Source organism: Dermacentor silvarum, chromosome 2, assembly GCF_013339745.2.
Source record: "Dermacentor silvarum isolate Dsil-2018 chromosome 2, BIME_Dsil_1.4, whole genome shotgun sequence".
In the NCBI taxonomy this organism is placed as follows: domain Eukaryota; kingdom Metazoa; phylum Arthropoda; class Arachnida; order Ixodida; family Ixodidae; genus Dermacentor; species Dermacentor silvarum.
Genome location: NC_051155.1, coordinates 30,369,739 through 30,382,462, shown reverse-complemented (window position 1 = coordinate 30,382,462; position 12,724 = coordinate 30,369,739). Strand labels below are relative to the sequence as shown.

The 12,724-nt window shown below is 46.4% G+C and overlaps 1 pseudogene; it reads left to right on the top strand.

Moving 5' to 3' along the window:
- The first annotated feature begins 8,797 nt into the window (after positions 1–8,797).
- Positions 8,798–10,279, top strand: LOC125943618 (uncharacterized; annotated as a pseudogene).
- The last annotated feature ends 2,445 nt before the right edge of the window (positions 10,280–12,724 follow it).

The following is a 12,724-nucleotide window of genomic DNA, read 5'->3' as shown; positions in this document are numbered from 1 at the left end:
CTTACGAGCGAAAAAAAATATCAAAATGTGGCATCAGGTTCTAAATACTGCAGATAAAGACTACGGTAAAAATGGCCGCTGCAGTTACGTCGAAACATCAGTCGATCATAAAAAAAATTCTGAGTTGTTTGCGACTTGTAGCCAGCGAAACCGTACATAACTATGTCACATACTATAAATTGTAGTACAAGCTAGAAATACAAATACTAGGCCACGTGCCGAGACTTCGGGAAAAATACAGCCGTTTCAGTGTTTTGTAAACTTCTGATGCAGATGGTATATTTGGTTCACAGAGGTAAGTCGCAAATGTTATAGCCCCAGAAGTTGTTCACGAATCAGTTCATTTTAAAGGGTTTTCCGCAACGATCGTAGTCTGACGGCAGTCACGGTTAGGTTTACTAGGTTACCGCTAGCGCTAGCTTTGTTCAGTTAGTCACTCAATACTCTGATTCGAGCGCAAGTATAGAACGCACGTGCGACACACATTGTGAAGAAGGTAACACAAGCACTCATTACCAATCGTTTTATTCTGGAAAAATGTACGCGAGATACATGAGCATGGATCATGATCACGTCGGCGCGCTAGAACCGACCGTAAGCCACCATCGCCTGAACGCTCGCGTAATGATCACAACCATTCATCAAAAAGAAAAAAAAACAAGATACCGCAGCACTTATCTTATGATTACTGTCGACGGTAATGCGAATAGCATTCGCGCAATAGTCCGTTTGAAAGCTTGTTAACATACGGTATCACAGCTACCTTCTGCCTGCGCGGTGATACTGTATGTTCACAAGCTTCCACACAACCTGAAAAAGGTGGCCCAGTGGTACGATGTAAAAATCGTATTCACCGCACCTAACAGGCTGTCCAAGCTCTGCACAATGACCGACTCAGAGGTAAAAAAGGAGCAAGCCTACGGCACAACGCATAGGCACCCTCCACCCTTTGTTGATTGTGCAGAAGGTGTAGTCTACGAAATCTCTCTAAGATGCGGAAAGGTGTATGTTGGCCACCCTGGGAGATGCGTCAACGTTAGGTTAAGTGTTAGGAGCATGCAAACTATGTGAAAAACGCGCATGAAGGGAGACACTTACAAGGTTTCCTGGCTTGTCATTGTTTAACATGTAAGGATTGTTCACCTGACCTGCATAACACGTCTGTCATTATGAAAAGCAAATCGCGCTTCACTCGAGAAATTGCTGAAGCAGAACGTATTTCCCGGCTAAAGGAAAGGTGTGTTAATGTGCCATCAATACAACTCTCAGATAAAGAGATGGTGTTTCTACGCTTGTGCAGCTGATGACGTTTGTGCAGTCAAATATATGTGAAATTGGCTACAATAAAACCTGTTGTAAGTTCAGCGCTCGTCCTGGGGCCGTATTCTGTAACGCTTCGGTTTTCGAAGGCTTCGGTTTGGCGGTGGCGTCACATTGGGGCGGTCCGTTGACGTACTGAAAACGTGTGGAAGGACAGACGCCAATCGGCGCGCAGGTTTTTTTGTGGGAGTGAACGTCACAAACCGAGGGAAAATATAGCAAATTACGTACGCTTCGTGGTAAATAAAAAATGTTTTGTTGATGGTATTGATGAGGTTTACATTTTTCATTATGAAACGTGTGTGAGTTGTACTGGCGGCGAGCGACTTAGCAAATTTTGTTTACTTCGGTTGACCCATTTCTGCCGCTAGGTGGGACGTCGTACGCTAACTTGGCGTTCAGCTGCTCCCAGAAGTTTCGAGCCATCGGAGAAGCCAACGAAGAGCTTTGTGCCCCCGTTTCTTTGTTTGCTGCGTGCTACCTCGAAACGAACGGCGTGTTTGTCATCCTACGTACTGTTGACGGAGTGAGGCTTTTTCTTCCGCCGTTCGTGTGGCCTTTGATGCGGGTTGAGTTAAGCGCGATGTCCTCGCACAAAGGGAGATATTGGTGGAGTTCATGGAACGCCACCCCTACCTCGTCAAATCGTCGTGTGCTCCGAGCCCGGAGCTCATCGCGGCGCGCAAGGATGATATGTGGAAAGACGTCGTCTCACTCCTGAACAATGAAGGCCCTGCAGTGAAAACGATGAACCGGTGGCGCGCCTTCTGGAACAAGGAGACGCACGATGCCGCTGTTCACGCCGCAGAGCACAGGTGAGGTCGGGTAATGTGGTCAGCAGTGAATGCGCTAACGACTTTACTTGCAGGGACACTGGGGGTGGCAAGTTGCCTGGACTGCGCGGGCGTATCCTTTCGCTGGTAGGGGTAGCCAGTGCAATTGGAGTATGCCCCAATTTTTTTGAAGACGCCGAAGAGGTAGGTAATGTGTTGCATTTGTTTCGGACCTTTTACCGAGTAAATTCCGTACAGTTCGCGAGATGCCGCATAGAATTGCACCGGAGGCGTTGTAATAACTTAATTCAGGGGTGCAATGCACGTTTTCGCCATCAAGCAGTGTGTTCATTGCGAGTGATATTTGTTTTAGTTATGATTTTTAAAGATTTTGATATTGTTGTATAAGCGAGAACGCGCTTTCACTATTGTAGCAATGACATTGAACGCGCTTTCCCTAGGCGACATCAGACAGCTCATGAAAACAGTGAGAAGTTATAATTATCGGTGCGGCGAAAAGCTGTGTACCAGGCAGCCAAAGGAGCTTTAGTAAAGCCAACATTTTCAGCCATATGAAATGCGTTTTAATGCTTTTTTCCACCAATGAGAAGTAAACAATGCTATCTGCACAGGTCAGCGAAGAGCCAAGAGCTGCCGAGAGCCGGCCCAGCGGTAGTGTGTCCGTTGGTGAACAACCGGGTACGAGTGGGATTCAAGGTAAAATAATTTGTTAAGAGAATTTAGTATAATTAACTAGCGTGACAATGGTTGTACAAGTTTGTACTTGATGCTGAGCGCTAATTTTGATGTCCTTATGTCGCAATGTCTTTTGGTTCTTCCTAGCACGCCTGCAGCAGCAGCCTCAGCAGCCCGTGAAGCGACCCGCGCCTTCGGAAGGCGAAGATGGCGGTAGTAGGAAACGTGAGTGAAACCTCTATGTGTGCATAATTTATGGCACACTTAATTGGTGCGTGCAGCCTGCATTACAATAACATCACAATTTAAAAGTCACCATGCTGATGACACTTGTGTACAATATGTGCAGCTCAGTACTGATGAGACAGGAATGCAAATGTTGCGAATTTATACCACAGGAAATTGTATTTGTGATTAGTAGAAATAGTAGAAATTTACTGAAATAACTTTAAAATTATGCGTTTAACCATGCCACCCGAGATGTGATCCGTCCCATGCGGCAGGCAGCGATAGCAGCAGGATTCGAAAGTGAAGGGGTGGGGAGGCGCAGTATGGAAGTGCAGTGTGAGGGTTTCATACACCGTCTTCGTTCTTTTATTTTCGCACAGCTTGGAACATGTCGGATTCTGTCTTAGTTATGGGGCTCCTTTAATGCTTTGTTTAAACATGTACAGTCTGTTTCACACTAAGGGGAAAACTCGGAGTGCCTTGCAAGGTGCTCCGAGTTTTCCTTTACGTGTGAAAGAGACTATGTTCCTTCTTATTTGGACATTGAATGCACATTCCTTCTTAAGAGGTGCTGACACTGCTAGCAGGATTTCTTTAAAATGAGGATGGGCCTCATGGAAAGTAGATACACGAGCGAAAAAGTAAATGGTTTTGGCTACGCGACACCATTTTTTACTGTGCAGTTTGGTGACGTCACCGCAAACATTTTTTACAGGCCCATGGCAGGGTGTCCCAAGCAGAAGCAGGTCCCCCAGAATGGATGAGGTGGTGGCAGATCTATCTGCGAGTTACGGTCATTCAGTTGACCTGTATGACCAGAACCTAACTGTAAGAACAATTTCTGATATGTGTTGCCACACTGATCACCTTATGTAGAGAGATAAAAGTGCGAACATTCTTTGCATTTGAACTGCTGATACACATTCCAAAATGCACAGCATTGTGTTATTGCAGTGATTGCTCCACTTAACAGTGGTGTCGAAATTCAGTAACACCTTTGGCAACAATGTAACAATAATGCTTTATTCATTTCATATAACTTTCTTATAACGGTTCCACTGTGGATATGACTTTAATGCTCACAGCTACACTGAAAAAAAAACCTTATTTTAACTTTTTATTGCAGAGAGGGCGACTAGGTTGTATAGCAATGATCACGCGCGAATGTATGCACTGGACCATTGCACTGCAGCCTTGTATATTACATCCAGGGGAAACAAATTATGCACGTAGACCCGTTAGCATCAGTATACATACCACACGGTCGATGAAAGCAACTACAATTTCTCCCTAATTAACCTGCATAACCTAACAAGGTTGAAATGGGCTGTGTCGCGGAATCCCTGGTCTGTACACTTTTGCTCGTGGGTGTACGTCGTGGAAAACCTTGATCTTCGAGGAAGGAAGAAGACGACGAACGCGCGGAGCGGTGGTACCTCATAAGGGCTCCGTAATTTTCTTCTATCTCTGGCGGAATTCCAAGGATATCGCAACGATGTTTAGCTATGAGTGTGTCTAACGGTGCAAGGAACCTGCGGATACAACTTTTCTGGAAATCGGGTCATCAGGAAGAATTCTACAGCCGATTTTCTGGATCGAGCGGAACAGCAGGAGTGCCATCGGCGAGCGGCGGCGGCCACGTTAGCAGGTGAGGCCGCGCGCCACGAGGAGCTTGAAAGCCCGCACCAGCTGCGCTCGAAGAGCCAGCTCCCACGACAGAGCAGCAAAACAACGCAAGGCACATCATGAGCAATGAGGTGGTGGTAGAAGGCGAAATCATTTCGCCTGAAGATTTTAAGGCTGATGCTGGATGGATGGAAAGCCACCGTCAAAGAAGAGCCAAGATTCTGGAGGACCTCAACGTCGAGGCTAGAAAAGACAAGAATAGGAACCAGGACGCAGAACAGAGGGAAGCCGCACGCGGTCGGCCACGCCATCGCAAGCAACCACAAGCACCGCGGCTGCCAGAATTACCAAAAGACGACATCAAAATTATTTTACGACCCAAGGAAGGACTGAACGTCTCCAAAACAAGTCACGTATCTCTAAGGGACAGCATCCTGAACGCAGCCGGGATCCACATCAACGACGCCATCATAGACACGCTACGCACCAACAACTTCAAGAACATAATAATTATCAGCACGCCAGACATGGCACGCGCTAAAAGATACAACGGCATAAAAGCAATCGTCATCCAAGGAAAGAGGTACGAAATAATGGCATACGCAACGTCACCTGAAGACACTGCGAAAGGAGTGATACATAACATCCCAGAAGCAGAAAGCGAAGAAGACATCACCAAGAGCCTGGTAAATATACGGAACCCGACAATATTGCAAGCACGAAGAATGGGCAAGACCACATCCGTAGTAATAGTCTTCAAAGATGAAGAAGTCCCGTACTTCGTCTATTACAGGGGTACCGAATACAGGTGCTACCTGCACAAAAAGAAAAACGAGATCTGCGGAGCATGTGGCAGACTAGGTCACAGATCTGACGTCTGCCCGGCGCCGGAAAACAAAATATGCACGGACTGCGGATACAAGAATCCGCCGGAGAGCCATAGCTGTGACCCCAAGTGCGCCCTATGTAGTAAGGACCACCGTACAGGAGACAAGGGATGCAGCCAGCACTACCAGGTCCATTTCTCTTGAAGAAACGGCAACTCGAGAAGAAGAAAGCACAAGAACGCCTCGCCGAGGGAAAATTCAACAATCCAGGCATATTAAAGACAGTAAGGGAACGATCGGAATCCTTCCCCCGCCTACCCATTTCGGACAGCGTGCAAAAAGCACAAAACGACAGCAACAAGAAAACGACCTCCGACCTAAAAGGGCCGAGCTGCGACAGAACCCCTGCCAGCACACGGGCGTCGAGATCACCGTGGAGACAGCAGTCCAGGTCCAGATCCGGGTCAAGATCCAGGTCAAGATCCAGGTCCAAGTCCCAATCAAGGAACGGGACAACCGAGGCGCCTCATGGAGAAGACCAACCAAATAAGGTGAGCTGGGCAAACACGGTCTCCCAGAGCTCCACACAGCATACGCAAAACGATGCACTAGCCGAGGTACAAGCAGAATTGGGCAAACTTAAAAAGCTTTTACATCTTTCGTTAGAAGAAAACAAATTACTTAAGGAAGAGATCACCAAGCTTAGAAACAAGAAGCAGATACATGACAACAATAAGATGGATACCACACAGATTCAAGAAAGTCAAGAGAAGAGGCCTGTAGCTAACGCTAACCAAGATTCCGCATCCCCTCCCATGAAAAGGAGGGCTACTGCCGAAATAACACAGAAAGAACAAGTAGTAGCCAAGCCGCCACAACCACAGTACATAGACGAAAAGTTTCTTAATGAAAAGTTACAATTGCTTAGTGAGGAGACGGATCGCAAACTAGAAATTCTTAGTAGCTCCATTAGTGAAGGGATAAATGCAAGCATAGAAAGAATGATGGCCAAATACATGGGAAATATTAATGCCAGACTTGCTGTATTAGAAAATGCTACGCATACGGTAGGCATGGGGGGACAAGTCGGTCCCATTAAGACCCAAAAACCGTACTCTAGGCCAACCGCAGCTGACGTAAACAGGGCTACAAAGGATAGCCAATAACGTCACCATGGCTACTAATAACACTTATACAATATGGCAATGGAACTGTCGCGGGTTTCGTAGGAAACGAGGAAACCTGCAACAGTTTGTAGATAATAAAGTTATGGGGCCAGTGCCTGACGCAATCTGCCTGCAAGAAACCGGATGCACTGCCAAATTATCGGGATATAAAACATTCTGTCAAGGAGACCTGGCCAATATGGATGGAAGTAACAACAAGCCTGTGGTTGCGACACTGGTCCGACGCAATCTGCCGGTCATCCGACATGATATAGGCACAGAATACATCGACCACGTTTTCGTTGAAATTATATCGGCAAAAAACAGAAACAAGAACAGTCTCTTCGTACTAAACGTATACAGCAATCCTAAGAAAAAACATAGCTTCGCGAATGTTTTCCGGAAGGCGCTAGATATAGCAAAAAAGCACACTTTAATAATAACAGGAGATTTCAATGCGCGCCACCCCGCCTGGGGCTACAAGTTGGAAACGGTGAAGGGAAGACGTCTATGGCAGGACGTTCAGCGAGAGGGTCTTACTCTGATTACCGACACAGCACATCCCACCAGGCTGGGGAACAGCGTGTGTACGGACACAACGCCAGATTTGACATTTGTAAAAAATGCTAAAGCTGATGCGGGATGGCTAAATCTACTGGAAAACCTAGGAAGTGACCACTACATAGTGGCCACCACACTAGTTGCAGGAACAACCAAGCCCAGAGAAGGCAACCAAATTAGAATCACCGAATGGGATGAATTCAGGAAAATAAGAACGGCTGAACGCGAATCCGAAGAAAACAGCAGCAACCCAAAGGACATTGAAGACATTGAATCCTGGGTTGAACAGCTGCACAAATGTGTCGACCAGGCAACTAAGACCATACCAGAGGAAGCAGAGATAAAGCAAGCCGACGCGAAGCTCCTACACATGTGGGAAGCGAAACAAGGCCTGCAAAGACGATTGAGCAAACAAAAGCTAAATCGTAACCTACGAAGACGCATTGCAAGGCTAAATCAGGACATAGAAAATTACGCGCAGCAACTAACCAGACAAAACTGGTACAGCACGTGCGAAGAAATGGATCTACAGATTGGTCTCGCCAAAACATGGAATGTTCTTAGACATCTAATTGATCCAGATAAGAGCAAGACGACGCAAAAGCACAATCTAAGCAAGATAATCCATAATTACCCTGGTACGGACAAGGAGTTAATTAAACAAATCCAAGACAAATACATAGGATCCAATCCCAAAGAAAATCTAAAGGCATACGCAGGGGCATATAACGAAGCACTCGATCGTCCTTTTACCGTGGCAGAGGTACGAGGGGCTATTCAAAATCTCCGCACAAAATCTGCTCCGGGCCCAGACGGAGTTACCAACAAGATGCTTCGTAACCTGGACGATCAGTCTATTGAAGCTCTCACAAAATACATGACCATCTGCTGGGAACGAGGCAAAATTCCGAAACAGTTGAAAACAGCAAAAATCGTAATGATCCCGAAGCCAGGCAAAAAACTACAACTTGACAACCTCAGACCAATCTCGCTGACCTCGTGCATTGGGAAATTGATGGAACACGTGGTCCTCGACAGATTAAACAGATACATGGAAAACAGAGAAGCCTTTCCACACACAATGGTGGGCTTCCGCCCGAAATTATCGACGCAAGACATAATGCTGAGAATGAAGCACCAAATAATAGACGGAAACGGCTGCTCCCGGATGGATACCAGGGCCATACTGGGACTAGACCTAACCAAGGCCTTTGACAATGTGAAACATGAAGCAATATTGGAAAACCTAGAAAAATTAGGAGTTGGGCGTAAGACGTACGAATACATCAAAGACTTTCTATCTGACAGAAGAGCAATTTTAACAATAGGAGGAGTGGCGTCGGACGAACTAGAGATGGGAAGCAGAGGTACGCCGCAAGGCTCTGTCCTCTCGCCTTTTCTCTTCAATGTCGCCATGATAGGCCTCCCAGAAATACTTAATAACATTGAAGATCTAAATCATAGCCTATACGCCGATGATATTACGCTATGGATAGCGGGAGGCAGTGATGGTCATATTCAGGACACACTGCAAAAGGCGATTGATGCGGTAGAAGCATACGTTGGGTCGAGAGCTCTGGGATGCTCCCCGCAGAAATCCGAGCTCCTGCTATACCAGCCAACGTCAAGAGGGAAAAAGAAAACCGAAGTCCCCAATATACAGCTCTTCGCAAACCAAGGACAACCCATACCGCTGGTTACAAGTATAAAGATCCTCGGTATGCGGATTCAGAACAACGGCTACAATATTGAAACCATCAGACAGTTAGAAAGCAATACATATCAGACAACGCGTCTTATTTCGCGCATAGCAAACAAACATCACGGTGTGAAAGAAAATAGCTTGATCAGACTAATTCAACCCTTTGTTCTCAGCCGGATCGTCTACGTAGCGCCATTCTTAGACCTTAAAACTGAAGAAAAGAAAAGAATCAACGTCATGATCAGGAAAACCTACAAGCAAGCTCTGGGGATCCCGGTCTCCACTTCGAATGAACGTTTTGAAGCGCTGGGGCTCCATAACACCATAGAAGAATTGATAGAAGCTCACAGAACTGCCCAGATGGAGAGGCTCTCCAAAAGTCGAACTGGAAGACATATTCTGGAATCACTGAACATCAACTATGAACCCAGAACTGACATCAAAACAGATATACCTGCGGACATTAGGAGACACCTATATATACCCCCGTTACCCAAACACATGCATTCTTCGCACAACGAAGAACGAAGAAAAGAAAGAGCCAAAGCATTAGGAAGCAGGTTTGGTAATTCTAAAGATGTGCTCTATGTAGACGCAGCCGACTACGAACATCAAGATGCCATGGCAGTGGCAGTAGTCAATAATCGAGGACATGCAATTGCGTCAGCCACAATCCTAACAACAACGCCAGAGGTAGGCGAAGAGGTCGCCATTGCACTAGCAATGACATCTTCTCCCAAATATAAAATTGTAATAAGTGATTCCAAGACCGCCATATTAAATTACGCTAAAGGACGCATCTCGCCAAAGGCGCAAAAAATCCTCCAGGCTGGTTTCCACGGAGACCGAGCTAGGGGAATACAAATCATCTGGGCACCAGCCCACTCTGGCCTGCCAGGCAACGTGAATGCGCATGACGCGGCTCGAGGTTTCGCAGACCGAGACGACGTCACCAACACCAACACGGACGCATTCGCAATCCGCCGGTCGGGCAGAGATAGGCTGGTTTCCTTTAGGGAAATCATTGATCATTACAGACTAGCCAGGGCTAGATATCCGGCAGCACATTGTTCATTAAACAAGTGGCAATCAGTGGCTTGGCGGCTAATACAAACAAACACTTTTCCCAACCCCATTGCCTTCAGTCACTATCACCCAGATGTATACACAGACATATGTAAGCATTGTAACAACCGAGCAGATCTTCAACACATAATCTGGGCATGCCCAAAGAAACAATATAACAATAACTGTTCAAAACCACAACAACCCAGTTTAATAATAAGAAATAAGGAGCAATGGGAGGCCGTGTTGCTCAGCTCGGACCCAGATGTTTAAGCGAGAGTAGTCCAAATGGCTGAAGACGCCGCCGCGGCTCAGGGGCTGCCGGCCGCCGTATAAAGGGGGGACGGGGGAGGCTTCTAGTCATTACCCCCTCCTCTAACCACATTTTGGACAAAATAAAGTTATTTCTCTCTCTCTCTCGAGCATTGAAAGTAAATGTAATGGCCCTGTTTAAAACAAAAATTGCATTGCGCAAATGTGTGTCCACATTACATGAACGCTTAAACGTTGAGGCAAGCCTTAGTTTAACTACGCATATCTTTGAGCACTTTTTTGTTAAGCTTTGCATGGTATTGCTATTGTGTAGCTGCACATGGGTGCATGTGATGTGTACTTTAGTGAAGAAAACGTTAAAATTTATTCGTGAGGCTTTTGTTTCACAAATATTGTAACTCTTTGCACCTTTTACACTAAAGGTTCTGCAGGACCTCGCGACTGGTGTCCGGGCGCTCACCGATGCTATAGCTCAGCAGGCTGCTGACATCGCTCAGGTGGGAGACACCTTGCTCCGCCAAACTCTGGCCCAGGAACGCCTGGCTACTGCTGCAGAGCGACAAGTGCAGCAGAATGACATGATGCTGCAGGAACTCCGCACCTTGACTAGGATGGCCCCAGCATTGTTAGTACTGTTGCATCAGTCGCTTGGAAATGCTGTCAGCAGTCAGAGAAATGCGCCATAAATATGTAAAGCCAAATGGCTTTCTTCGCTTGTACCATTGGCATGTAGTGTGCCAAGCAGTTTTTTGTTCCTAAAGGAAACTTGTTTTCATCTAGTCTTGACAGTGTGTGCAAGCGAAGCTGCATTGTTTTGTTGGCCGAGAACATGTGCCGCACACAGTAATGGGGTCACAAAGGTTTAAACTCGCAATGACGACGTGTAGGGCTTACTGCTGCTGCAGTATCCCACTGCATGCTTCATACTCAACTGTGATGCGACGTGGACATGTATTGCTGCGGTATCCTACCTCATGTTTTACATCTGACTGTGATAAGACTTCAGTATCTATTGCTACAGTATCCCACTGCAGGCGTAATGCTCAACTGTGAAACGACTTCAATATCTCTTGCCGAGGTATCCTACGACATGATGCATACTCGACTGTGATGTGGATTTATAGCTTTACCAACTCTTAATACTAGGGTGGTTCATGTGGGAGTATAATGTATTCAGTCCATGGCCTGTGCTGTGGTTGCCACAGAGCAAATTTATTTGTAATACATCAGTCTTATGCCATTATATGTACAATAAAGAAGCAATAAAGTTTACAGAACAACATTCCATGCTCTTCAATATATTTTCACAATGCTCAATCTTTTTCAGTGTACTTCAGACACATCGAAAGTACAGCAGCGGCCACCACCTACGGTAGCACGATGGTCAGTGACCACATAACCCAACAAGCCAGTTGGGGATAGTTATGCAAATGAGTTAGGTTCGCAATTCACTGGGAGCACTTGTTGCATATTGCGAGTGGGCAGAGCCTGCCAAACGGGAACCAGTTATTAAAGCGAGGGTTCCTTCAACTTTCCTGCCAGTGCTGCTGGCTGTGTTGCCTTGATTCTGTGGGTAGTGGTGCAGGGACCATTCTTAGTTGGTGGAGCGATTTGTCTGGTTAATTCCGATTACGAGACTCTTGCTGCCTATTAAATAGGTGTGGGGTTACCGGCACCTTGCAACCTTCTTAGACAAGCCGCCCCAAGCTGCATGAAACAGTACTAATAGGTATGTGATGCCCTTAGATGTCCGGGGACACATACGCGTCTTCATCCAACTGAAAAGATGGGGTGACCCGTGGAACTCCTTTCGTGATTGGCAAACGGTCTTCCAATTAATTGATCCCCTTGAACGAGGTATTCCCAGTAAGCGAGAGTCATAAGCTCGCGTTGATTACGTTCCTGCCCTTCGTAGACACCGCACGTCACTACTGCCAACTGAATGATTTAGTCAGGTCTTCGGAGCGATGTCTGTTGTCAAGATGAGCAAACACTTCATTGGACTTGGAATAGACTGGAAAAACTTTATTTAGGTCCTGCAGGACGCGCTTAGGTCATTTCTGCATTGTCTTGTCGTGACGGTCTCTCGTAGTGATTCCACTGTCGTCATGCCCACGACTTTGAGAAAGTCAGCTATGCACAAACATTCACTGAGTCATCTTGCTACCACTGCCACGTTTGCATCGTCAATGAATCACCGTCGTGCCTTCTCCGCGGTACTGTTGATTTCGTCGTAGTGATTTTACTGTTTGTCACGCCTTCGTCTTTATTCAATCATCGTCACGCAGTCACCTTCATGCCATAAGGGTTGTTCCGTCGTTGTAACACATGGCATGTGCACGATCGAGTGCGTCAAGTTTATGTTGAGCGAGGCAGTTCCAAGGAAAAATGTCTCCAACTGTGCCATGTAACCTCTATTTGCAAAATGTTGCCTGCATGGATAGTGTTCTTCGCTAACATCAATGCAAGCGGCGCCATCTACAAGAG